This window comes from Trachemys scripta, chromosome 25, assembly GCF_013100865.1.
Source record: "Trachemys scripta elegans isolate TJP31775 chromosome 25, CAS_Tse_1.0, whole genome shotgun sequence".
NCBI classification, from domain to species: Eukaryota; Metazoa; Chordata; order Testudines; family Emydidae; genus Trachemys; species Trachemys scripta.
In genome coordinates this window covers 2,754,447-2,780,108 of record NC_048322.1, presented here as the reverse complement: position 1 = coordinate 2,780,108, position 25,662 = coordinate 2,754,447, and the positions used below count along the sequence as shown (strand labels likewise).

The 25,662-nt window shown below is 47.9% G+C and overlaps 1 long non-coding RNA gene across 2 annotated transcripts; it reads right to left on the bottom strand.

The window, feature by feature from the left end:
* Positions 1-8,294: 8,294 nt before the first annotated feature.
* LOC117870082 lies at positions 8,295-25,614 on the bottom strand. Of its 2 annotated transcripts, none has more exons than XR_004643905.1 (3): positions 25,512-25,614; positions 9,231-9,374; positions 8,295-8,900 (listed from the first exon to the last, which is right to left on the bottom strand). It is a non-coding gene; the product is annotated as an uncharacterized LOC117870082 (long non-coding RNA). The 2 variants fall into 2 exon arrangements; XR_004643906.1 differs by lacking the exon at positions 25,512-25,614 and adding an exon at positions 25,289-25,471.
* Positions 25,615-25,662: the final 48 nt, after the last annotated feature.

Genomic DNA, 25,662 nt, shown 5'->3' with positions numbered 1-25,662 from the left:
AACAGCCAAATGCAGTTCAGTGGACTGATGAGTGTCAGAAGGCCTTTAACCAGCTTAAGGCAACACTCATGTCTGACCCTGTGCTAAGGGACCCAGACTTTGACAAACCATTCCTAGTAACCACAGATGCGTCCGAGTGTGGTGTGTGAGCAGTTTTAATGCAGAAAGGACAGGATCAAGAATTCCATCCTGTCGTGTTTCTCAGCAAGAAACTATCTGAGAGGGAAAGCCACTGGTCAATCAGCAAAAGGGAATGCTACACCATTGTGTACACGCTGGAAAAGCTACGCCCATACGTTTGGGGATGGCGTTTTCAACTACAAACCGACCACGTTGCGCTGAAGTGGCTTCACACCATCAAGGACAATAACAAAAAACTTCTTCGCTGGAGTTTAGCTCTCCAAGATTTTTAAATACAACACATTTCAGGAGCTTCTAACCAAGTGGCTGATGCACTCTCCCGTGAAAGTTTCCCAGAATCAACTGGTTAGAATCGTCCTTGAAATGTGAAAAAGTTAGTTTTTGCATAATCAGTAGTATATGTAACGGTGCATTTGTCTTATTAATTCTGTTTCCTCCTAAAGTTCTAGGAAGAAATCACAGCCAGTGTGGTCTAGCACTATCTATGATTTGGGGGGCGTGTCATAAACATACAGTTAAGGGTTAATTCCTCTTTGACCTGTAAAGGGTTAAGAAGCTCACATAACCTAGCTGACACCTGACCAGAAGGACCAATAAGGAGACAAGATAATTTAAAATCTGGAAGGGGGAAAAAGTCTTTTGTCTGTGCTGGGTATGTGCTTTTGCCAGACAGAGAGAAAGAAGGAACCATCCCACTCTTATAGGGTAGTGAGTATTTAGAGAAGGAATGTATTAGATTATTTTGCAAAAGAAATCACAAAAAGAAAATAAAAGTAGAGGGAGAATAAATTTGGGTTCTTTGTGTAACTTTAAAGTTTTGCCCAGAGGGAAACCCTCTGTGTTTTGAATTTGATTAGAATGAAAGATCATCTCAGACAATCTTACAGAGGTACTCCTTTCACCTTTTTTCTTTAATTAAAATTCTTCTTTTAAGAACCTGATTGATTGTTCATTGTTTTAAGATCCAAGGGTTTGGATCTGTGTTCACCAGAACTAATTGGTGAGGGTATACTCTCAAGCCTACCCAGGAAAAGGGGTGTAGGGAATTGGGGGGGAGGGAATTAGTCTCAAGTCTGCCCAGGAAAGGGGGGGGGGCTAGGGACTTGCGAGATATTTGGGGAAAGGCAGAGTTCCAAGTGGCTCTTCCCTAAGATTTGGAACACTCTTAGTGGTGGCAGCTTACTGTTAACCTAAGCTGGTAAATAAGCTTAGGGGGTCTTTCATACAGGTCCCCACATCTGTACCCTAAAGTTAAGAGTGGGGAGGGAAAACAGATTCCCCACTTGTCGCTTGTGCATTGTCCTCCTTCTCCTCTTCATTCTCCAAAAAGTCATCCTCCTTGCTCAGTGCAACTTCCAACTTGCAGGTGTCCACAGACAGTGATGGGGTAGTGGTGGCATCACCCCACATAATTGCATGCAGTTCACAGTAGAAGCAGCATGTATGGGGCTGTGACCCAGAGAGCCTGTTTGCCTCCCTGGCTTTTTGGTACGTTTGCTTGAGCTCCTTGATTTTTACACAACACTGCTCTGTGTCCCTGGAGTAGCCTCTTTCAGTCATGGCCCTGGAGACTTTAGCGTACGTACACCTCTACCCCGATATAACACAACCCAATATAACACGAATTCAGATATAACGCAGTAAAGCAGCACTCCAGGGGGGTGGGGCTGTGCACTCCGGTGCATCAAAGCAAGTTTGATATAACATGGTTTCACCTATAACGTGGTAAGATTGTTTGGCTCCCAAGGACAGCATTATATCGGGGTAGAAGTGTATTTGCATTTCTTTTTTTGGAACGTAGTTCTCCCATAACAGATTCATCTCCCCAACATGCAATGAGATCCAGTACCTCCCGTTCAGACCATGCTGGAGCTCGTCTACGTATCCAGGACTGCGTGGTCTCTCATGATGATGGACTCTGCATGGTCGCCTGTGATGGTGGACTGTCCTGATGGTCACCTGTGCTGATGAGCTCACCACAGTGGCCAAACAGGAAATTAAATTCAAAAGTTCCCGGGGCTTTTACTGCCTACCTGGCAAGTGCATCAGAGTTGAGAGTGTTGTCCAGAGCGGTCACAAGGAAGCATTCTGGGATAGCTCCTGGAGGCCAATAATGTTGAATTGAATCCACAGTACCTCTAATCTGGAACTGCGATATCAATTTTAGCACTACTCCACTTGCCGAGGTGGAGTACAGAAACCGGATTTAAGAGCCCGTTAAATCGAAAAACATGATTTGGGCATGTGGACGGAATTAGTTTTATTTCGAATTAACTCGGCTAATTCCGAAATAACCACGTACTGTAGACCAGCCCTAAGACTATGTCTACACTTCAAACACTGGAAGTATTCTTCTGACAACCTAACCCTGTCTACACTTGGGCTCACATTAACTACTTCTCTGTGGAGTAGATTTTTCACACCCCTGAGAGATGTGGCTATGTCAACATAGCTTTTCATTGTAGATCAGCCTCTAGATGGCTTTTAGATATGAAAGGCAGTGGAGTTCAGCCTTTTCCTTTATATTGATGGTTGACGATTGCAGCTTTCCTACCTGCTGGACACATCCTATGACAGATGTCATGCCTTTCCTTTGCAAATTAGAGAAAATCTCATTGATCCTTACAGGCTAAGTGGGTAAAAAGTTATACAACTTGTCTCCTCGATTAGTTTTTCTTTTAATAGACATTAACTTTGAAGCTAAGCAAAATAAGTTCTATTTGAAATACAAAAAATTTAAATCTATACTGGGCCAATATTCTCTTATACACTCTCTCTCACACATTCTCCCCTTCCAGCCTTTGGAGGGAGGTTTTCTATCAGAACTCCTTACACTACATGGGGTAAATTAAATCAAATTAAGTTTAAGATTAGCCATCTTTTCCTGTATGACTAACAAAAAACAAGACAACTTTCCGTTTTCCAAAATAATTCAGATTATCAATTAGTCTCTTATTCTTTAACCAATAACTTCACCTATAATTTCATTTTCATTGGTACCAATAACATATTTAAAAATCACAAATTCTTCTCTTTTATGTTAGTTTTATTGTAATCCCCATTGCCAACAACTGATCCTTAGCTCAAGTTCTGGTTTGTCCCAACCACTTCTATGAACTCACAGATCTCTGGCTCTTTTGCCATGTGTGTTGGTGGAAGGGGTCTCCTATATGGGAATGTTTGCATCATGAGGAAAAATACCTCTCTTTTCACATTTTTTAATCTTTCAAAGTAGGAGGAGGTAGAGGAGAAGTGATGTAAATACATAAAACACAAGAGAAAACTAAGGTCTGGTCTACACTAAAGACATTTATCGGTATAACTGTATTGCTCAGGGGTGTGAAAAATACACACTGGTGAGCAATGTAGTTACACAGCCCTACTCCCCTGTGAGATAACACTACATCAGCAGGAGAGCTTCTCCTGCCAACATAGCCACCGCCGCTTGTGGGGGCTGGACTAATAAAGTCCTAGGGGAGAGATTTCTCCCATTGGCGGACAGCATCTGTAATAGCAGTGCTACAGCTGCACCAACATCAGCTTTATTGTGTAGCCATAGCGTCAGACACAAAACCTTAGAATCAGGACTCAACATGCGAGTATCCAGAAGTCTGAAATTGGAGTTTGACACATTTGCTGCCTTGTTGGTTACCATCATTTCTACAGCCTGAAAGTCCTTGTTACCCAACCAGGCAGCCAATTTGGGATCCACAGGGAAGAAATATCCTATGAAGCACTCTCTCTTTGGATCCAAGCAGTGAAGGATGATTGTTCTCAATCTAACCCTGGCATCCACTGGAACAGTAATGAGACACACTGAACTAGGAAGTGGAGTTGTACAAACAATTCTTTGGACCCTAAGGTCTAGTCTACACTATGACTTTAATTCGGATTTAGCAGCGTTAAATCGAATTAACCCTGCACCCGTCCACACAACGAAGCCATTTAATTCGAAATAATGGGCTCTTTAAATCGATTTCTGTACTCCACCCCAACGAGCGGAGTAGCGCCAAAATCGATTTTGTCATTTCGAATTAGGGTTAGTGTGGCCACAATTCGATGGTATTGGCCTCTGGGAGCTATCCCACAGTGCACCATTGTGACCGCTCTGGACAGCAATCTGAACTCAGATGCACTGGCCAGGTAGACAGGAAAAGCCCCACAAACATTTGAATTTCATTTCCTGTTTGCCCAGCGTGGAGAGCACAGGTGACCACAGATAGCTCATCAGCACAGGTAACCATGCAGGCCGATAATCGAAAAAGAGCACCAGCATTGACCGTACGGGAGGTACTGGATCTGATCGCTATATGGGGAGAGGATTCAGTGCTAGCAGAACTTCGTTCAAAAAGACGAAATGCCAAAACTTTTGAAAAAATCTCCAAGGGCATGATGGAGAGAAGCGACAATAGGGACTCAGATCAGTGCCACATGAAAGTCAAGGAGCTCAGACAAGCCTATCAAAAAACAAAGGAGGCAAACGGTCGCTCCGGGTCAGAGCCGCAGACATGCCGCTTCTACGCCGACCTGCATGCAGTTCTAGGGGGGGCCGCCACCACTACCCCACCTCTGACCATGGATTCTGAGGCGGGGATCATCTCATCAGATACACCTGAGGATTCTGCGGACGGGGAAGAGGAGGAGGAGGAGGAGGACGAGCTTGCATAGAGCACCCAGCACTCCGTTCTCCCCAACAGCCAGGATCTTTTTCTCAGCCTGACTGAAGAACCCTCCCAACCCAGTATCCAAGACCACGACCCCATGGAAGGGACCTCAGGTGAGTTTACCTTTTAAAATATAAAACTTGTTTTAAAAGCAAGGGCTTTTAATGATTACTTTGCCCTGAGGACTTGGGATGCATTCGCGGCCAGTACAGCTACTGGAAAAGTCTGTTAACGTGTCTGGCAATGGAGCAGAAATCCTCCAGGGACATCTCCATGAAGCTCTCCTGGAGGTACTCCGAAAGCCTTGCCACAAGGTTTCTGGGCAGTGCAGCCTTATTCCGTCCTCCATGGTAGGACACGTGACCGCGCCATGCTTGCAGCAAGTAATCTGGTATCATTGCATGACAAAGCCTGGCAGCGTATGGTCCCGGTGTTTGCTGGCATTCAAGCAACATCCGTTCTTTATCTCACTGTGTTATCCTCAGCAGAGTGATATCGCTCATGGTAACCTGGTTGAAATATGGGAATTTAATTAAGGGGACAGAGGTGGCCGTTCCTACTGGGCTGTTTGCCTGTGGCTGAAAAGAAATCCTTCCCTGCAGTTAGCCAAGGGCAGGTGGTGGGGAGGAATTGGCCATGAGCTTTTCGCGTTTGGCTAGCAGGGATCTTCCCTGTTCCCAGCCATGCGGTGTGGGGAGAGGTACAGCAATCATCCCAGATAATTCATGGTGGGAGGGGGGGGCGTGGGGTTAGTTTGGTTTCTGCAGGGATCTTCCCTGATACCAGCCACGCGGTGGGGGGAGGGATAAAACAATCATCCCAGAGAATTCGATGGGGGTGGTTAGTTTGTTTTCTGCTGCTGAATGTTAACAGGAAAACCGCAGCACTCAACGGGCTTTGCTTGGTATGTGGGAAAGGAGGGCGCAGAAGCCGAAAGACAATGGCTTACCATGGCCGCATGCAAGCCGAATTCTGTTGCCCGGACCTGCGTCTGTGATCTCTAGCAGCAAAGCCATAGGCACTCAATATTAAGAGGCAAAATACGACCTTACACAGAAATCACATGTGCTATGTAATGTGAATAGTGTTGGTCACCGTGAAAGAGTATAAGCATTGTTCTGCAAAATGTATCTTTTAAAAAAATTCTCTCCTTTTTTCCCTCCCTCCAGCAGCTGCAAATTCTTCAAGCCTCCCTCCTCCATCCCAAAGGCTATCACAGATAAGGTATCGGAAAAAGAAGACGCGAGACGAGATGTTCGCAGAAATCATGGAATCCACCCGCAGTGACAAAGCTCATCTGAATGAGTGGAAGGACACGGTTTCAAAGTATAGGAAAGAATACAGTGAACGTGAGGACAGGAGGGACCAACATGAGGACAGGAGGGACGCTCGAGATGAGAGGTGGCGGCAGGAAGATCAGAGGAGGCAGGATGCAACGCTGGGGCTGCTGCGTGAGCAAACAGATGTGCTCCGGCATCTGGTGGAGCTTCAGGAACGGTAGCAGGATAACAGACTGCCGCTACAGCCCCTGTATAACCCCCCTCCCCATGTTCCATAGCCTCCTCACCCAGACGTGTAAGAACGCGGGGGGGGGAGGCTCCGTACACCTTCCCATTCCACCCCAGTGGACAGCCCAAGCAAAAGGCTTTCTTTTTTTTAAACCTTTTTTTAGTGGCCTTTTCCTTCCCGCCGATCCTCCTCCCAAACCCCACACGGGTTCCCTCTCTCTTTTTATAATCTATTAATAAAGAATAAATTATTTTTAAACGATAGTGACTTTATTTGGTTTGAAAGCAAGCTGGGGGAAGGGGGAGGGTGGGTTCCTTACAGAGAATGAGTCAATAAAGGGGGCGAGTTTTCATGAAGGAGAAACAAACAGATATTTCACACTGTAGCCTGGCCAGTCATGAAACTGGTTTTCAAAGCTTCTCTGATGCACGGCACATCCTGGTGTGCTCTTCTAATTGCCCTGGTGTCTGGCTGCGCATAATCAGCAGCCAGGCAATTTGCCTCAGCCTCCCACCCCGCCATAAAGGTCTCCCCCTTACTTTCACAGAGATTGTGGAGCACACAGCAAGCAGAAATAACAATGGGGAGATTGGTTTGGCTGAGGTCTGAGCGAGTCAGTAACGATCGCCAGTGACCTTTTAAACGGCCAAATACACATTCTATCACCATTCTGCACTTGCTCAGCCTGTAGTTGAACAGCTCCTGACTCCTGTCCAGGCTGCCTGTGTATGGCTTCATGAGCCATGGCATTAAGGGGTAGGCTGGGTCCCCAAGAATAACTATTGGCATTTCAACATCCCCAATGGTTATTTTCTGGTCCGGAAAGTAAGTCTCTTGCTGCAGCCCTTTAAACAGAGTAGTGTTCCTGAAGACGCGAGCGTCATGAACCCTTCCCGGCCAGCCCACGTTGATGTTGGTGAAACGTCCCTTCTGATCCACAAGTGCTTGCAGCACCATTGAAAATTACCCCTTGTGGTTTATGTACTGGGTACCCTGGTGCTCCGGTGCCAAGATAGGGATATGGGTTCCATCTATCGCCCTACCACAGTTAGGGAATTCCATTGCAGCAAAGCCATCCATTATGACCTGCACATTTCTCAGAGTCACTACCTTTCGTAGCAGCAACTGAGTGATTGCTTTGTCTACTTGCATCACAGCAGCCCCCATAGTAGATTTGCCCACTCCAAATTGATTCCCGACTGACCGGTAGCTGTCTGGCGTTGCAAGCTTCCACAGGGCTATCGCCACTCACTTCTCAACTGTGAGGGCTTCTCTCATCTTGATATTCTGGCATTTCAGGGCAGGGGACAGCGAGTCACAAAGTTCCATGAAAGTACCCTTACCCATGCGAAAGTTCCGCAGCCACTGGGAATCATCCCATATCTGCAACACTATGCAGTCCCACCAGTCTGTGCTTGTTTCTCGGGCCCAGAATCGGCATTCCACGGATAGAACCTGTCCTGTTAACAACATGATCTCCAAAGCACCGTGGCCCGCAGTTTGAGAGAATTCTGTGTCCGTGTCCATGTCCTCATCACGCTTGTTGCTGCGCTGCCGCTGCCTTCTCGCCTCGTTTTTCTGGTCCTGGCTCAGCATAAACTCCACGAGAACGTGCGAGGCGTTTACAATGTTCATGACTGCTGTCTTGAGCTGAGCGGGCTCCATGCTTGCGGTGGTATGGAGTCTGCAGTGTTTACCCAGGAAAAAAGGTGCGAAATGGTTGTCTGCCGTCCGTTGGTTTCATGCAGGGAGGGAGGGAGGGGTGAGACTCTACCCAGAACCACCTGCGACAATGTTTTTTGTCCCATCAGGCACTGGGATCTCAACCCAGAATTCCAACGGGTGGGGGAGACTGCGGGAACTATGGGATAGCTATGGGATAGCTACCCACAGTGCAACACTCCAGAAATCGATGCTAGCCCCGGTACATGGACGCACACCGCCGAATTAATGTGCTTAGTGTGGCTGCATACATTCGACTTTATACAATCTGTTTCCCAAATTCGAATTATATGAATTCGGATTAATCCCGTAGTGTAGACATACCCTAAGAGAAGGTATTCCCACACACATTGCGTTCATAGGGCCTCTCCCCTGTGTGGATTCTCTGATGAACAGAAAGGGCTGAGCTGGTAGCGAAGTTTTTCCCACACTCACAGCATTCATAAGGCCTCTCTCCTGTGTGGATTGTTTGATGACTAATAAGGTGCGAGCTGCGACTGAATGTTTTCCGACCCTCACGGCATTCATAGGGCCTTTCCCCTATGTGGATTCTCTGATGATTAGAAAGGGCTAATCTTCGAGTAAAGTTTTTCCCACACTCACTGCATGTATTTTTCCTCTTTCCCATGAGGATTTCCTGCTGTGTTGTCATTTCCTTGATGCTCTTCTGAGTTTCCCAACAGGAAATACATTTATCCATTTTCTCCCCTGGTCTGTGCTGATTCTCACATGATTTTCCCTGTTCATGACTCCTGAATGCATTTCTTTTCAATCTTTGTGATAATTCTCTGTGTTTATCCACTTGCTCAACATTTTCCGGCTGAGAATTCTGCTCCTCTTTCTCACATACCATTGCATCACCTGCTGTGATAGAGACAGAAACCTCAAACAGGGATGGAAAGGGGAAGGCCAAACCAAAACAAGTGCTGGAGGGTGGTCAAATAAAAATCAGGAAATGAACTCCCCCAAACTCTTCCCCCAAAATAAGAGAGATGGGGATCAATTCAGCCTCCACATCCCATCCAAATTTGCAGGGTGAGAGGAGAAAGCTACTGCCTGGTGTCTGCTAGGATCTATAGGAAGCCATGAGCTATATTCACCCTGAGGACATGACTCCTGCTAGGGACAATAATAAAACAGAGACCTCCTAAGGGCTTCTTTAGTGCATCCCAGCTGTTTCCTTCAGGCACTTACAGATTCTGAGTTGGTTTAATGTTTCCTCACCTGTGCAGGGAGCTCTCAGGATCGCTCTTTCCTCTGAAACCTAGAAATCTAGGACCCATGTCTCTTTCCCTTGTTCCAGCCAGGAGATCACATCAGGCTGGGTAACAGGAAACCCTGCTCAGATGAAAGAAAACAAAGGAGTTCAGTTGATTTCATAAGACTTGGTCATAAAAAATATTTTATTAATTTAACTTCAGTGCTTAGTGAGACCTGGTGTGCCTGGGTTAGTCTTCACTGAAAATGCAAGGTCAGGGCAGGCTGAAAAAGGGAGAGCGGATGCTCCCAAAACTGGCAGTTAAGACTGAAGTTAAACTCACTGACAAGTCAGAAACTGTGCTTCTGATCACCCACACTGGTTATCATGAAGCTGAAAAAAGAAATCACACAGCCCCCTTTATTGCATTCCAGTTCTCTGACTCCCAATCAGCACCTAGGTTCAGTACAGTGAGAGGTTATTTAAAAAGTCAGATACATTCAGAAATCTATACATCGGGTTCTTAGAGGTATTGGTAAATTGCTGGCTTGAAAGTCTGTTTGGAACAAAGCCACAGCTTGGATGGGTCATTCAGTCCTATGTTCAAGGCTTCAGTTTGGAGAGAAGTTGCTCCAGAGGTAGGAAGAGGGATTGAAGACAAAATGGAGATGATGCAGCTGCCCTTTATATTCCTTTTGCCATGTGGCTTGTACTTCCTGTGTCCCAAACACAAGCTTCACAGCACAGGGCATGGAAAAGCCTTGGAGTTCTCAGTACACAGACATACCCCTGCATGTCTTGCTGCCTCAATAGGTGTATCCCCTTGATCCTTTCCATGGATTCATTGTACAGCTGATGACCCTGGATGGGCCATCAAACAGGGTAGGCAGTGCTGGCGCCAATATATCTGGGGGTGTCACCCAGAAACACTGCACAAGTCTGGAATACAGATATACCCTACATATCTATATCTCACAGTACAAAGGTGATAAAAACAGAAACAAAATGATCATACTTGGAAAATCATAACATTTTCCTTGACACCTTACATGACATATCTAGCACAATTCACTGCAATTTTTATCATATTGGTATTAATAATAATATAAAGTGTCTCAATTCCAGACAGTGTCACACTTAGTAAACGAGTGAATTCCCAGGAACAGCTGCCCAGGTCCTTGAAGATGCAGAACATTCTGCTTAGGAGGGATTGAAATACCCACATATCTGCTGAGAACACACACAGACAGACACGGTGTCCATCTGTACACCTATGTTCACTCTTCTAGAAAATTATGATCAATTTTGTACACAGTATTGCTTGTGAGGTATCGTTTGAAAACACAATCTACTGAATATTATCCTCCTGTTAAAATGTGTAGCAACACTGTACGTAAAGTTATGAAATTTTACTTTATGATATTACTGAAAAAGTTACAATTCTGGGGAATGCCCACAGACCAGTTATAGACTTTAAGGTCAGAAGGGACCATTATGATCTCCTAGTCTGACCTCCTGCACGATGCAGGCCACAGAATCTCATCCACCCACTTCCTCAGAGACAGCAAGACAAATAGCTGAAAGGAAAGCCAGCCTGTCTCAGCATATGGTCCGAGAAACATTTGCTTTGAATCTGTTTTAGCTTGTTAGACGTTAGTTTGTGTTTTATCTTGCATTTCTTTTGTAAACAATTTTGACTTTTATGCCTCATTACCCATAGTCACTTAAAATCTTTTTTTCCGGTAATTGACAATCTTGTTTTATTGTTTTATCTATCCAGTGTGTTTGGATTAAAGTGTGTTGGAAACTTCATTTTGGATAACAAGGTTGGCGCATGTCATTTTCCACTGATGAAATGACACTTCAAATGAGCTTCCGTTGTTCAGTAGTGTGCTGGACAGTGCAAGATGCACATTTCTGGGGGAAAGTCTGGGAGCAGAGAATTTTCTGGGGTTCTCCTGTGGGTTACTGTAATTTGTGAGTCACTGACTAGCAGCACTCACTACTGTGTAGCTGGGACCGAGTTACATGCTGGAGACTGTGTGTTAACTGCCCAGGAGTGGCTTTTCTCACAGTAAAGCAGTGTAAAAGGCATCCCAGCTTGGGGAACTGAGGGGACACAGCTGTTCAAGAGTCCAGATTGTACTGTCATTAATGTCACAGACACTCAATTTCAAAGAGTCTCCTAAAACACAGAGAAAATAAATCCACGTCCCAGAAATTGAAGTCTCCAGAGAAAGGGCAAGTCTCCCAGGCACTGCTTCTTGTGGATAGAGAAGTCCAGAGACAACAAGAGAGTCCTGGGGAAGCTGGGAACAGTAAGCATGGGCTGGTGGGGTTCAGTGGAGAAAGGGAACAGGAAGAGCAGGGATATCACTGAATGCAGGATCTCAGCAGTACTAGATGTCAGGATAGCACATATTGCAGCCCATTGGAAAACATAATCCCAACTATACATATAAAATGACGAGGTCTAAATTAGCTTTTTCACTCAAGAGAGGAATCTTGGAGTCATTATGGAGAGTTCTCTGAAAACATTCACTCAATGTGCAGCAGCAGTCAAAAAGCTAAAAGAATGTTGGTAATCATTAAGGGATACATAATAAGACAGAAAATATCATATTGCCTCTATATAAATCCATGGTACACCCACATCTTGAATACTGCGTGCAGATGTGGTAGCACCATCTCCAAAAAGATATATTGGAATTCGAAAAGGTTCAGAAAAGGGCAAAAAAATGATTAGGAGTATGAAACAACTTCTGTAGGAGGAGAGATTGAAAAGAGACTTTTCAGCTTGGAAAAGAGACGACTAAGGGGAATATGATAGAGGTCTATAAAATCATGACTGGTGTGGAGAAAGTAAATAAGGAAGTGTAATTTACTCCTTCTTATAACACATGGACTAGGAATCACCCAATGAAATGAATAGGCAGCAGGTTTAAAACAAACAAAAGGAAGTATTTCTTCACACAACACAATGTCAACCTGTGGAACTCTTTGCTAACGGATGTTGTGAAGGCCAAGACTATAACAAGGTTCAAAAAAAGAACATAATAAATTCATGCACATCAATGGCTATTAGCCAGAATGGGCACAGAAGGTGTCCCTAAACTCTGTTTGCCATAAGCTATGAATGAGTGACAGGAGATGAATCACTTGATGATTCCCTGTTCTGTTCATTCCATCTGGGACACCTGGCGCTGGTCACTCCTGAAAGACAGGATACTGGGCTAGATGGACCTATGCTCTGACCCAGTGTGGCCAATCTTATGTACTAGGGAATCTAGTGAGTCCACTGTCATGGGAGGGAGTAGGAAAATCCCTGGCTGTGGAGAACACTGGGAAATTAGAAGCTATAATTCAGGAGCAACAGGTCTAATTAGTCTGGAAAAGCAGATTGTGAAAAATAAGAATCGGAGTCATGTGAGTTTGGGAATGAGGGACTCAAAAATCCAAGGAACCTGCAGAGAAGAGGGATTGTGGCTATTACACATGGTGATGGGGGAGCAAGACTCTCCATGTCTCAAGAAGTTTCACTACCAACCATTTTCACATGGTGGGGTGCAATCCAGACCAGTGAGGAGTTGTGTCATCTGTAATGCTGTGTGAGATGCAATGTTCTGCTTATGGAGCTCCCTTGTCTGGATACTTCCAGCGAGCACTCAAGGACGCACAGAGCGTCTATGTGATAAGTAACGCTGGACCAGCAGCTCTGACTCCAGCAGCCTGCTTGTTACACCCCAAGCACATTCTGGTCTAGGTGGAGAAGGCTCAGGGTTTGAAGCTTCTGTTCATTATGCTGGACCTAACCCCCAGTTTTACTTGAGCAAACAGGAGATATTTGACACTGTGCGATACTGCTCCTGTGCTCTGTTCTAGAGACCCTCCCCTGCTGCAGAACACTTTGGATAGTGTGTGTGTCTCACTGGCATATTGGGGTGAAGCTGAAACAGGACAGAGTAGAGGTGGCATTGGGGGCTGGTGTGAACTATCTCTCTTCATTTCCCATTCCAAGAACCAAGGAGACAGTAACCCTTACCCAGTAAGGTCACATTCTCATAGTTCTCCTGCATGACATCTCTGTAGAGAGCTCTCTGAGTGGGGTCCAGCAGAGCCCACTGTTCCCTGGTGAAATACACAGCCACCTCCTCGAAGATCACTGGCCCCTGAAAGAGCAAGAGTCAGTACCTGCTGCCCCATTCACAGCCCCTCATATGTGGGGGACAGGAGCCAAACAAAAGCTCTGGGTGGCTCGCAGTCAGAGTCCCACCCCCACCCCACTCAGAGCATAAAGAAAACACCAGGGTGAGGGGATGAAGAGAAAGCTCCTCCTCTCTCCCAGCAGATCCATCACACACCTACTAGCCACAGACTGATACAGGAGATGGAGCCACTAGCAGAGTCCAGGAAGAGCTCCCTGGTAGGAAGCCCAACACCCTCCTCATTGTGAGGAGCTGGATATGAAGAGAGGGGAATCTCCCCTAAGCCTGACTAGTGGGTGCCCCCTTCATATCTGAGTCTGGTCATTTTTGCTAGCTCCATGTAGGTGGGTTATTTTCTGTTCAACAAATTAGAGCATTTCCAACTCCGAACCTCATGGGTCTGTTCCTAGAATCTAGGCTGCTTATTAAACAACTCCCAGCTTGTTTGCCACACTCTGTCCTCCTCCCTTTCTCCACCCTGTGAATTTCCTGCCCTGCTCCAACCTCCAAACCAGACTGTGCAACCTTCCCATCTCCGGTGTATTTGCTCTCCCTCTCCTCCAGCAGAAACCCACCAGCAACCCCCCAATAATCCCTACCTGAACTGGCTGCTTTGCAGCCATTTCTCTCCCCTGTCCCATGGGAGGATCGGATGAGCTGGAGCAAAACATGGACGTCATTCTGCAGCCTGGCAGGGCAAGAAGGGCAGTTGTGGAGGTTTCAGAACAGGCTTCAGTTCATTTCACATTATGATTCCCCCAGGCCCTTTCCCTGCAGACAGACACCCTAGATTCTGCCATGCTGGGAAAATGCTTGATCTCTTTATTCCAGTGTAGACCTGGTCCCTCCTGCCAGGCTAAGCCCATAGACACATTTTTAAACCTCCCTTCTGCCTCCCTGCATCCAGTAACAAAGTCTCTGAACACAAGGCTAGAAAAAAGCAGAACCAAAGGAGTCACTTTCGACAATTCCCTCTAACACTGACCCCATGGGAGCTACACTCCAGCAGGAGGGATATGGAGTCAGGAACTGGGTTTTCCTCTGTCTGATCCTCATCTTGTCCACAGGGAAGCGAGTCTAACCAGGGTGCAATAATACATCTGGCTGGGCAGATAAGAGATCTGGAAATCTCTCTCAAAACTCTTCTCTCCCACGGCCCCTTTCAGTCTCTCTTTCTCCTTCTCTCTCTTTCCCTGTCCTCTCTCCCTGCCAACCTGGTAGGAAAGTCCCATTCCTGGGTTGTTTGCTCCCCCATGGCTGGATTTGCTCCTGAAATTGCTAATAGGAGGAGAAATGAGGGGAGGGGCTGTTAGTGTAGAGTGATTTTAATGCTAGACCCCAGCATTTTCCCTTGGTTTCTTCCAGTTACCTGGAGTCTGTGGCTCACAATTTAGTATTAACAAGGCTGCAATTTTCAAGAGAGGAAAAAAGCAAAATCTGTGATTTCACCTCACAGTGTTTGCTAATTGGCTAGAAAGTTATCACGATGACTGGGCATGGCTGGGGAATGCCGGGTAGTGCTTGAAGCCAGGATTCTAGCACAAGCCAATCCGGGAGAAGATTAGTAGCAGCCCCCAGAACCTGCAGCCAGGGTCCCCAAGTACCCAGAGCCCAGACCGTCAAGCCAGGGCCCCACCAGATATTCCCTGGCACCCCGCCCCCAGAGTGACTGGCCAGGGACCCCAGATACCCCTCAGAGCCCCACCACTGGTCAGAGAACCCCCACCAGACTTTCATTGCCAGGTTGGAAATCCCAAAGGGTTCCCCCCACCAAGAGGCCCCAGAAGCTAGGGACCTCCCAAAAGGACCCCCCACTGGGAACTCAGTCCCTCACTGCCTGTCTAGGACCCCTGCTTGCCCTCCACCAGGATCTGCCCTACCCTTCACCTGGGACCCACTCCTCCCCCTTGCGGGACTCCCTGACCTACTGCTGGGGATGCCCCCCACAGCTCTGTGCATTGGGCATGGCAACGATCCCAGGAGTCTGCGGGGGAAGCCCATACAGAGAGACTGTGGCACAGCACCAGGCTCCCTCTAACCCCCCACCCCGCCTCCCCAAGAGACGCCCATCTATGCTGTTCTGCACCCAAGGGGCCCCCAGTGATACCCACCTCCAGGACCCATAGCCTCAGGGCTGGGCACATCAGAACCACCCCCCGAAATCCCAAACCTCCAGAACCCACCAACCTGACTAGGGTACCCCCTGCCCAGTCACCCAGAGGCCTCCCCCTACCACAATGCCCCTTCAGCTCCAGCTGTAATCTCCCCACACAGATACCGCACCCCTTAGCAGCAGTGTTATCTCACAGTGTTTCATAAGTGGATAGAAAGTTATCACCACCCCCTGCTGGCCAGTCACACAGGCAGAGGGAGCCATGGGGGATGCTTTTTTAACAGGAAAAGGGAAGGCCTAGAGGGCAAAAATAGGTAAGAAATGTCCATGGCCTGTCACTAATACAGGGGTCGGCAACCTTCAGCATGCATGCCAAAGTTGGCACGTGAGCCGAATTTTCCTGGCATGCGGCGTGGGCTGAGCCGCTCAGCCCCGCCGCCACTCTGGAGTTCCCGCTGCCAGCTGCCGGCTCCTGCGGGACCCGCCGTGGGTCCAACTCAGCACCTGCTGCTGGCCTGGGGGGAAGGAACCCCAGGCTGGCAGCAGGCTGAGACCCCGGCTGGCAGGAGCTGGCGGTGAACACCCCAGAGCTGCGGCGGGCTGAGCGGCTCAGCCCGCCCCACTCTGGAGTTCCTGCTGCTGGCACCTGCCAGCCGGGGTCCCCGCGGGTCCAACTCAGCACCCACTGCCGGCCTGGGTGAAGGAACCACAGGCTGGCAGCAGGCTGAGACCTCAGCTGGCAGGAGCTGGGGGCAGAAACCCCAGAGTGGCGGCAGGCCGAGCCAGTCGCTGCTATGGGGTTCTGGCTGCTGGCCCCTCGCCAGCAGGGGTCTCTACCGCACAGCTCCACTCACCTTGCTTCCGGTTGGAGGCCCTCTTGCAGACAGGGTCCAGGCCTCCAGCCCTGCTCAGGCCTACCAGCCACCTACTCCACTCACCTCAGCTGCCAATCTTGGGCCTGGTCTACACTACGACTTTAATTCGGATTTATCAGCTTTAATTCGAATTTACCCTGCAACCGTCCACACAACGACGCTATTTATTTCGATGTAAAGGGCCCTTTAAATCAATTTCTGTACTCCACCCCGACGAGCGGAGTAGCGCCAAAATCGATTTTAACATTTCGAATTAGGGATAGTGTGGCCGCAATTCGATGGTATTGGCCTCCGGGAGCTATCCCACAGTGCATCATTGTGACCGCTCTGGACAGCAATCTAAACTCGGATGCACTGGCCAGGTAGACAGGAAAAGCCCCGCGAACATTTGAATTTCATTTCCTGTTTGCCCAGCGTGGAGAGCACAGGTGACCACAGATAGCTCATCAGCACAGGTAACCATGCAGGCCGATAATCGAAAAAGAGCACCAGCATGGACCATACGGGAAGTACTGGATCTGATCGCTATATGGGGAGAGGATTCAGTGCTAGCAAAACTTCGTTCTAAAAGACGAAATGCCAAAACTTTTGAAAAAATCTCCAAGGACATGATGGAGAGAGGCCACAATAGGGACTCTGAGCAGTGCCGCGTGAAAGTCAAGGAGCTCAGACAAGCCTATCAAAAAACAAAGGAGGCAAACGGTCGCTCCGGGTCAGAGCCACGGACATACCGCTTCTACGCCGAGCTGCATGCAATTCTAGGGGGGGCTGCCACCACTACCCCACCTGTGATCGTGGATTCTGGGTCGGGGATGGTCTCATCAGCGACGCCTGAGGATTCTGCCGATGGGGGAGAGGAGGAGGAGGAGTATGAGGATGAGCTTGCAGAGAGCACACAGCACTCCGTTCTCCCCAACAGCCAGGATCTTTTTCTCACCCTGACTGAAGTACCCTCCCAAGCCTCCCAAGCCAGTACCCAAGACTCTGACCCCATGGAAGGGACCTCAGGTGAGTTTACCTTTTAAAATATAAAACTTGTTTTAAAAGCAAACGGTTTTTAATGATTACTTTGCCCTGAGGACTTGGGATGTATTCGCGGTCAGTTCAGCTACTGGAAAAGTCTGTTAACGTGTCTGGGGATGGAGCGGAAATCCTCCAGGGACATCTCCATGAAGCTCTCCTGGAGGTACTCCGAAAGCCTTGCCACAGGGTTTCTGGGCAGTGCATCCTTATTCCCTCCTCCATGGTAGGACACTTGACCACGCCATGCTTGCAGCAAGTAATCTGGTATCATTGCCTGACAAAGCCTGGCAGCGTATGGTCCCGGTGCTTGCTGGCAGTCAAGCAACATCCGTTCTTTATCTTGTTGTGTAATCCTCAGGAGAGTGATATCACTCCTGGTAACCTGGTTGAAATACAGGAACTTAATTAAGGGGACAGAGGTGGCCGTTCCTACTGGGCTGTTTGCCTGTGGCGGAAATTAAATCCTTCCCTGCAGTTAGCCAAGCGCAGATGGGAAATTGGCCCTGAGTTTTTCGCGTTTGGCTAGCAGGGATCTTCCCTGTTACCAGCCACGCGGTGGGGGGAGGGGTACCGTGATCATCCCAGAGAATTCATGGCGGGAGGGAGGCAGCGGCGGGGGGGGGTGGTTAGTTTGGTGCCTGCAGAGATCTTCCCTGATACCACCCACGCGGTGGGGGGGAGGGGTACAGCGATCATCCCAGAGAATTCATGGAGAGAGGGGGGGGTGGTTAGTTTGTTTTCTTGTGCTGCTGAATGTTAACAGAAAAACCGCAGCACTCTACAGGCTATGCTTGGTATGTGGGAAAGGAGGGCGCAGAAGCTGTAAGACAATGGCTTACCATGGCCGCATGCAAGCCGAATTCTGTTGCCCAGACCTGTGATCTCTAGCAGCAAAGCCACAGGCACTCAGCATTAAGAGGCAAAATGCGACCTTGCACAGAAATCACATGTGCTATGTAATGTGAATAGTGTTGGTCACCGTGAAAGAGTATAAGCATTGTTCTGCAAAATGTAGCTTTTTAAACAATTCTCTCTTTTTTCCCCTCCCTACAGCAGCTGTAAATTCCTCAAGCCTCCCTCCTCCATCCCGAAGGTTATCACAGATAAGGCGTCGTAAGAAGAGAACGCGAGACGAGATGTTTTCTGAAATTATGGAATCCAGCCGCAGTGACAGAGCTCATCTGAATGAGTGGAAGGAAACAGTTTCAAAGTATAGGAAAGAAGCCAGTGAACGTGAGGACAGGAGGGACCAACGTGAGGAGAGGAGGGACGCTCGAGATGAGAGGTGGCGGCAGGAAGACCAGAGGAGGCAGGATGCAACGCTGGGGCTGCTGCGTGAGCAAACAGACATGCTCCAGCGTCTGGTGGAGCTTCAGGAACGGCTGCTGGAAAACAGACTGCCGCTTCAGCCCCTGTTCCACCCTCCCCCCTCCCCATGTTCCGTATCCTCCTCACCCAGACGTGTAAGAACGCGGGGGGGGGAGGCTCCATACACCTTCCCATTCCACCCCAGTAGACAGCCCAAGCAAAAGGCTATCATTTTTTTAACCTTTTCTTTGTGGCTTTTTCCTTCCCAGCAATCCTCCTCCCAAATACCACCCGGGTTCCCTCCCTCTTTTTCTAATCTATTAATAAATGATTTTTAAATGATAGTGACTTTATTCCATGGATAGAATCTGCCCCATTAATAACATGATCTCCAAAGCACCGGGGCCCGTGGTTTCACAGAATTCTGTATCCGTGTCCATGTCCATGTCCTCATCATGCTTGTCGCTGCGCTGCCGCCGCTGCTGCCTCCTCGCCTCGTTTTTCTGGTCCTGGCTGAGCATAAACTCCACGAGAACGCGCGAGGTGTTTACAATGTTCATGACTGCTGTCTTGAGCTCAGCGGGCTCCATGCTTGCCGTGGTATGGAGTCTGCAGTGTTCACCCACCCAGGAAAAAAGGCGCGAAAATGGTTGTCTGCCGTCCATTGCTTTCATGCAGGGAGGGAGGAGGGAGGGAGGGAGGGAGGGAGGAGGTGAGGCTGTACCCAGAACCACCTGCGACGATGTTTTTTGTCCCATCAGGCACTGGGATCTTAACCCACAATCCCAATGGGCGCGGGAGACTGCGGGAACTATGGGATAGCTACCCACAGTGCAACGGTGCAGAAATCGACGCTAGCCCCGGTACTTGGACGCACACCACCGAATTAATGTGCTTAGTGTGGCCGCATACATTTCGACTTTATACAACCTGTTTTTCAAATCTGAATTATATAAATTCGGATTAATCCCGTAGTGTAGACATACCCTTGGTTTCCAGCCCTTGCTCAGCCTGCTTTCGGGCCTGGAGTCCCAGCAGGCCACCCTGGACTCTGCTCCTGGCCTTGGATCAGCCTCCCTGCTGTGGCCCACTGTCCCCAGCCTGGGACAGTGAGGGTTGAACGCCAGGCAAGAGGAGGCGCAGCTCAGCACCCCATCTTAAAATTACTTATCTTAGACCACACTACCTTGGACCTTGTGCCTGCCTTCTATTGCCATTTTTTTCCCCACTGAGAGTTGAAGGGAACATTTGACAAAATGGCAGCTCCTAAGAAAGCGAAGCTAGATGTCCGATCATTTCAGCCTGCTTGGACAGATGCATTTGGATTTATTGAAAAGAAGGACCATGCTATTTCTGCTTTCTGTTATGAAGGTGTTGTTTGTCGCACATCAAGTGTTCGACAACATTTTGAAACGAAGCACGAGAAAACCTTTCTTGATGAAGCAGCCAAGACTGAATCAATCAAAAAGGCAGTAGCAGCCTATGAGAAGCCAAGCAGTGTTTTTAAAAGCTTAAGTGTAAGTAAAAATCAAGCTACAGAAGGAAGTTACAAGATTGCACAGTACATTGCAAAAAACGGAAAGCCATTTACAGATGGGGAAATATATAAAAGAAGTTTTTCTCAGCAGTTCAGAGATTTTGTTCAATGATTTGCCAAATAAAGATACAATCATATCTAGAATAAAAGAACTGCCCATCTCTGCCAGAACAGTTGAGAGACGCATAAGTGAAATGGCAGAAAACATTAAGGAAAAGCAGACAACTGCATTGAAAGACACAGCAGTGTTTAGTGTTGCAGTTGATGAGAGCGTGGATATAAACGACGTTCCATGTTTGGCAATTGTTGCAAGATACTGTGCTTCCGATGAAATCCAAGAGGAACTTTGTTGCCTAAAACCCCTGCATGGCACAACAAAGGGGGAAGATATACTGGAAAGTTTTGTAAACCATTTTGAAGAATGAGGAGTTGACATCAGAAAAATATTTTGTGTGACAACAGATGGTGCTCCTGCCATGGTTGGAAAACAGAAGGGATTTGTAAAGTTACTTGAAGATCAAATTGGCCATCCGACAGTCAAATTTCACTGAATCATCCATCAAGAAAACTTGTGTGCAAAAATTTCTAATTCAGAGCTTAATAATGTGATGAATACAGTGGTGCGAATTGTGAATTTCCTTGTTGCTCGATCTGCTTTGACTCACAATTTCAAGCACTGCTAGAAGAGATGGACAGTGCTTATAACGACATCCCACTTCACAGCAACATTTGGTGGCTAAGTCGTGGCAAGGTTTTTGTGTGCTTTGTAAACTGTTTTGAGGCAATCAAGGCCTTTTTGTCAGAAAAAGAACAAAACTACCCCGAACTGGATGATGACAAATGGCTGTGTAAGCTCTTGTTCCTAATTGATATCACTGCTCATCTGAACAAACTCAACCTCTGTCTCCAGGGTGCAGGGCAAACAGTTCTGCATCTTTATGAAGCCTGGAAAGCATTTGTTGTGAAACTAGCAGGTTTTTCTAGGGATATTCAAACTTCTACTTTCCGCTAGTTCCAACACATAAAAGAGCTATCGACATGTTGCACTGTCAGTGTCAATCAGATTGGAAAGTACATGCAAGAACTGGAATCAGAATTTTCTGACAGATTTCAAGATTTCCAGCGATTTGGCCCAACGCTTTCTTTTCTAATTAAACCTGAAAAGTTCAACGAAAGCGACTTGGATTTGTCTGTATTTCAGTGGATGGGTGTTGAAGATTTCGAAATGCAACTCATTCAGTTAAAAAGCTCAGAATTGTGGATATCAAAGTTTGTGGATCTGCGGAGCGCACTTGAAGCTATTGAGAGAGATCATGGGGCCTCTATTCTGACCTGCTGGACATCCCTGCCAGTGAAATTTAAGTGTTTGAAGAAAATTGCATTTGCAATGCTTTCAGCATTTGGATCCACATACCTGTGTGAACAGGTATTTTCACACATGAAATCTGTCCCTCTCGGAGACGGTTAACAACTGATCACTCAGAAGCCTGTGTGCACCTTAAAGTATCCAAATACGTGCCAGACATTGGAAAACTCAGCAAGAAAAAGCAAGGGCAAGAATCACACTAAACTGATAAGATCTGCATTTTAATTTAATTTTAAATAAAGCTTCTCAAACAGTTTGAAAACCTTGTTTACTTTACATATAACAGTAGTTTGGTGATATATTATAGACTTATAGAGAGACCTTCTAAAAAGCATTAAAATGTATTACCGGCACACGAAGCCTTAAATTAGAGTGTATAAATGAAGATTCGGCACACCACTGCTGAAAGGTTGCCAACCCCTGCACTAACAAATAATGGCCACCATGGATCCACCCCAGAGGTGGCTACATCTTAGCACTGTGGGAAGCAACCCCTCAGGGAGACCATTTGTCATACGGTTTGGGATACTTCTGGACCTATGCTGCACTCAGAGTGAACTCCTCATCCCGTGCCAGTTGGAGAAAAGAAAAGGGCCCGGCCAACTCTCCTGTTGTCAGCTGTGAACCACTGATCCCCCAAACAGGGGGATGCCTCTGGCTTTGATGTGTATTAAATATATGGCTGATCTCTTTCATCGGCAAAGATTTCTAACAGAGATAAAGGAGGGAACAAATTATTCTCAAAGGAGAGGGGGTAGATGATCACTGGGCAATTGAATCCTCTGCAACAACTAGAATGGATAATGACTCAGCACTGCAAATAAAGTGAGTGGGAAAATCCCCCACATCGGAGGAGATTTTAAATGGACATTTGAGAATTATGGAGAGAACAGGGGTAAATCAGGGGACACAAGAGAGCTGATCATTTGTGGGGGAAACAAAAGTGGATGGGAACCTGGGAGGCAGTGACCATGAGATAGTCGAGTTCAGGATCCTGACACAAGGAAGAAAGGAGAGCAGCAGAATTCGGACCCTGGACTTCAGAAAAGCAGACTTTGACTCCCTCAGGGAACAGATGGGCAGGATCCCCTGGGAGAATAACATGAAGGGCAAAGGGGTCCAGGAGAGCTGGCTGTATTTTAAAGAATCCTTATTGCGGTTGCAGGAACAAACCATCCCAATGTGTAGAAAGAATAGGAAATATGGCAGGCGACCAGCTTGGCTAAACAGTGAAATCCTTGCTGATCTTAAACGCAAAAAAGAAGCTTACAAGAAGTGGAAGATTGGACAAATGACCAGGGAGGAGTATAAAAGTATTGCTCAGGGATGCAGGAGTGAAATCAGGAAGGCCAAATCACACTTGGAGTTGCAGTTAGCAAGAGATGTTAAGAGGAACAAGAAGGGTTTCTTCAGGTATGTTAGCAACAAGAAGAAAATCAAGGGAAGTGTGGGCCCCTTACTGAATGAGGGAGGCAACCTAGTGACCGAGGATGTGGAAAAAGCTAATGTACTCAATGATTTTTTTGCCTCTGTCTTCACGAACAAGGTCAGCTCCCAGATTGCTGCACTTGGCAGTACAGTATGGGGAGAAGGTGACCAGCCCTCTGTGGAGAAAGAAGTGGTTCGGGACTATTTAGAAAAACTGGACGTGCACAAGTCCATGGGGCCGGATGCGCTGCATCCGAGGGTGCTAAAGGAGTTGGCGGGTGAGATTGCAGAGCCATTAGCCATTATTTTTGAAAACTCATGGCGATCGGGGGAGGTCCCAGATGACTGGAAAAAGGCTAATGTAGTGCTCATCTTTAAAAAAGGGAAGAAGGAGGATCCAGGAAACTACAGGCCAGTCGGCCTTACCTCAGTCCCTGGAAAAATCATGGAGCAGGTCCTCAAGGAATCAATTATGAAACATTTAGAGGCGAGGAAAGTGATCAGGAACAGTCAGCATGGATTCACCAAGGGGAAGTCATGCCTGACTAACCTAATTGCCTTCTATGATGAGATAACTGGCTCTGTGGATAAGGGGAAAGCAGTGGATGTGTTATTCCTTGACTTTAGCAAAGCTTTTGATATGGTCTCCCACAGTATTCTTGCCGCCAAGTTAAAGAAGTATGGGCTGGATGAATGGACTGTAAGGTGGATAGAAAGCTGGCTAGATCGTTGGGCTCAACGGGTAGTGATCAGTGGCTCCATGTCTAGTTGGCAGCCAGTTTCAAGCGGAGTGCCCCAGGGGTCGGTCCTGGGGCCAGTTTTGTTTAATATCTTTATTAATGATCTGGAGAATGGTGTGGACTGCACTCTCAGCAAGTTTGCAGATGACACTAAACTAGGAGGCGTGGTAGATACACTAGAGGGTAGGGATCGGATACAGAAGGACCTAGACAAATTAGAGGATTGGGCCAAAAAAAAACCTGATGAGGTCCAACAAGGACAAGTGCAGAGTCCTGCACTTAGGACGGAAGAATCCCATGCACTGCTACAGACTAGGGACCGAATGGCTAGGTAGCAGTTCTGCAGAAAAGGACCTAGGGGTCACAGTGGACGAGAAGCTGGATATGAGTCAACAGTGTGCTCTTGTTGCCAAGAAGGCTAACGGCATTTTGGGCTGTATAAGTAGGGGCATTGCCAGCAGATCAAGGAACGTGATCGTTCCCCTTTATTTGACATTGGTGAGGCCTCATCTGTAATACTGTGTCCAGTTTTGGTCCCCACACTACAAGAAGGATGTGGAAAAATTGGAAAGAGTCCAACGGAGGGCAACAAAAATGATTAGGGGTCTGGAGCACATGACTTATGAGGAGAGGCTGAGGGAACTGGGATTGTTTAGTCTCCAGAAGAGAAGAATGAGGGGGGATTTGATAGCAGCCTTCAACTACCTGAAGGGGGGTTCCAAAGAGGATGGAGCTCGGCTGTTCTCAGTGGTGGCAGATGACAGACTAAGGAGCAATGGTCTCAAGTTGCAGTGGGGGAGGTCCAGGTTGGATATTAGGAAAAACTATTTCACTAGGAGGGTGGTTAAACACTGGAATGCGTTACCTAGGGAGGTGGTGGAGTCTCCTTCCTTGGAGGTTTTTAAGGCCCAGCTTGACAAAGCCCTGGCTGGGATGATTTAGTTGGGAATTGGTCCTGCTTTGAGCAGGGGGTTGGACTAGATGACCTCTTGAGGTCCCTTCCAACCCTGATATTCTATGATTCTATGAAAGGGGGGAATCTCCCCAGATTTTATAGCCACATGTGATATACTGAGAGAGAAAAGTGGAAGAACTAGAGAGAATTTATATCGGGGGTGAGAGGCAAGTGGCACAAACAGGGACAGGATCCAATTAACTCCCCTGCCCCCTTCCCCCCTGGGGATTTCCTGGCTACACAGAGACAGTTCAACCCCCCCACCCAACTCCGGCTTCTCCCCTCCCTGCCCGACACCCCCACACCACAGGGGACGCCCCGCCGGGCCCCAGTCTCTGCCCCCCCAATCCCAGCGGGGAAGAGGACAGATCCTGCTGCAGCTCCACTGGGGCTGAGGCAGCTCCGAGGCTTCTCCCAGGTTCCCCGGGGCGGAGAGTCACTTTCCTGCCCGGCCCCGGCCCCGGCGCCAGCGCCAGCGCCCCCACCCCGGGGTCTCTCACTCACCGGGGGTCTCCGGCCCGGGGCTGCCCAGGGGGCGGGTCCCAGCTGGAGAAAGCCCCCCCCGGCCGGGCACAGAGGGGTTAATGCCGGACTCCCCCCGCACAGACCCCGGGGAACAGCAGCTGCTCAGCCCGGGCCCGCGGATCACACAGAGAAGGCCACTGCAGCAACTTTATTCTCCCGCCCTCACGGGCACTCGTATAGAGCATGCGCAATTTCAGCTTACCTGGGCTAGAGAGGGCGGAAGCACCCCCTCGCCCCGCCCCCGGTGCAGTCTGGGAGATGTAGTTCCTAACTCTGCAGGGAGCGGAAGTGACGTTAGACAGGGAGGCGGAGGAGGACAGCTGCTGAAACCCTCCCTTACTTCTGCTGAAGAG